We start from the raw sequence: 2,568 nt of genomic DNA, 5'->3' as shown, positions 1-2,568 counted from the left end.
AGCAGTAACAGTACAGAATAATAATCACTACATGATCTTCGATTGCTATCAGGGCCCATATGGCTGGGAAGGACTCTAGAGCTCTAAACTGTTATTTTACAGAAGACATAATTAAGACACAGAAATGTTAAGTGACTTGACTGAAGCCATAGGCTAATTTGTGGCAGATCCTTGGCCAGAATTCAGGTCTTGATTTTATAACAGTATTCTTTTTTATCTCTTACTAGCCTCAGGAGCTAGAACAAAGGGTGAAAAGGCAAAAACAGAATCTATATGGCAAAGAGTTCTTGAACACCCCAAGGTATCAGAGTCTTTAGATGAAATTGACTTATCAAATCCTTAGGATCAGAAATCTTTTGAGATTTTCTTCTGAATCACCAGGGGTCAATATACTTTTAAAAGCCCTTTAATAGCCAATGCTTTGTGTGTGGTTTGAATGGAAGTCTTTCAAAGGAGGAGAATAAAGTTGTTATGAGAGAGGCAGAAATTTTATCACTGGGTCTCCTGGTGAGTTAATGATTTCAAGTATAAGAGAAACAGATTCAGTGAGGCTTGTTTTTGTCTTCCTGTCAGGGCTTCGGCTGACCAAGCTAGGGTGGGGTTTAAGAGAGTCAAGCTCAAGATTGTAGAAACAGCAAGTTGGTTTTATATGCCTGCTCTTCATCCATTTTTGTCTCCCGATAAACTCAGTTATCCCAACATTGATCCCCTGACTCACTCATTCATCTCAGCTTTGGGCAGATCCGTTATGGTCTTTATTATGTTTTTAGTTTGGCCCAGTTCAAGATAAGGTTTCCTTCACTTCCATTTTTCTTTTCCCACTCCCAATAAAACCATGTTTACATTCCTAGAAATGTGCTTTTTGTTTGTTCTTCATTGAGCATTAGATTTTTATTTGAGATTTCTGGCAGTTTGGCAGGTGATAGTTGGCAAGGATGGTACAGTGGTTTAACAGTGTCTAAAGATTTTATGTATTTATTTTAGAGAGAGAGTGGGTGCACACGCCCAAGTGCAGAGGGAGAGAGAGAATCTCAAGCAGACTCCCTGCTGAGCACGGAGCCCCACATGTGGCTTGATCTCAGGACCCTGAGATCATGACCTGAACCGAAATCAAGAGTCACATGCTCAACCGATTGAGCCACTTAGTGCCCTTAAACTATGTCTTTAATATTGGGCTTCTATTGTTCTTGAAACAGAAGTGTATCAAAAGTAGAATCTTTATTTGAACACATTGTTTTTATGATAGAAATGACTTAGAAATGCAAAAGGATTTTGGATTATTGATGGATTTGCCTGAGTTTTCAGATTAAAGACATACACTGTAAAAAGGTAGAAGTATAGTTTGTGGTTTAAAATCATTGATCATTTCAGAAAAATAGACCTCTAGATATGTAAGACCATGAATAATTTTATCGGGTAAGAGGTCCCATTAATATTCTGAATCAGTATTTGTTTTTATTTAGAAGGAAAACAACATTCCAAAATATACGGGGAAATGAAATTCTGCTCTATATTATGTATGTCAGGGTTTTTCTTACCTTTGTGCTTTATACTTGGCACCAATCCCTTCTCCCTTCCATCTGCAATTCCCACTTAACCGGCTCCTCTTTAAATCCTACCTGGTTAAACAATGTTAAGTTACCAGAGAGTCCTTGTCAAATCCTGAGGACAGAAGTTCTAGGAGATGTTCTTCTGGATCATTCTGAATTAACATACCTCTAAAAGCCCATCTTTATTGATCAAATGCTATGTGAACTTACTTGAATTTAATTCCATCCAGAAAAGAGAATAGTTAAGATTCCCGGCTGCACCATGAAAATTCTGCACTATGCCACACATATAGCCCAGCATTCTCAGAACTCCTAAACTTAAGTCTACGCAGCTTAGTATTTAATTTTTCTCTAATTGTTTTGAAGTTATTTCTTATATCCACATTTAGGCAAAAATCTATATATACTTAAGTGTTCATGTAAGTCACTGCTGGGCACTGGGGGAGGATTTTTTTTTTTAATGGAGAAATCATTACTGATCTGAAATCATTGACTCATCCATTCACCAGACAATCACTTAGCATTTTCTGTGGGATAGGCTCTGTGTTAGGTACTGGGGATATTAAGTTAATCAAGGTCACTTGGCTGTAATCAACAGGAAACTTGACCAACAGGTGCTTAAACCAGGGTCGGTTAACTTTTTCTATAAAGGGTCAGTTAGTAAATATTTAAGGCTTTTCCATATGGTCTTTATTACAACTACTCAGCCATTGTAAGAGCAGCCCGAGACCATGTGTAAGTGAAGGGGCATGACTGTATTCCAATAAACCTTTATTTACAAAAAACAAGACATGGGCCCCATTTGGCCCAAGGCCATAGTTTGCTTGTTTAAACAAATGGGACTTTATTATTCTTAGCTGGGATACCCCCAGATAGCAATTATTGTATTAGAGGCTCAATTCAGGTTAGTTCCACTGTCCCTGAAATTTTTTGGCTTTTTCCCTATGCTTGCAAGATGACTGCTCTTCTCCAGCTATTAGGAGGACACTTCAGGCAGAATTTTTTTTTTTTTTTTTTT

Source organism: Leptonychotes weddellii, chromosome 10, assembly GCF_054177405.1.
Source record: "Leptonychotes weddellii isolate Sample4059 chromosome 10, ASM5417740v2, whole genome shotgun sequence".
NCBI lineage: Eukaryota > Metazoa > Chordata > Mammalia > Carnivora > Phocidae > Leptonychotes > Leptonychotes weddellii.
This window is presented reverse-complemented; position numbering follows the sequence as displayed.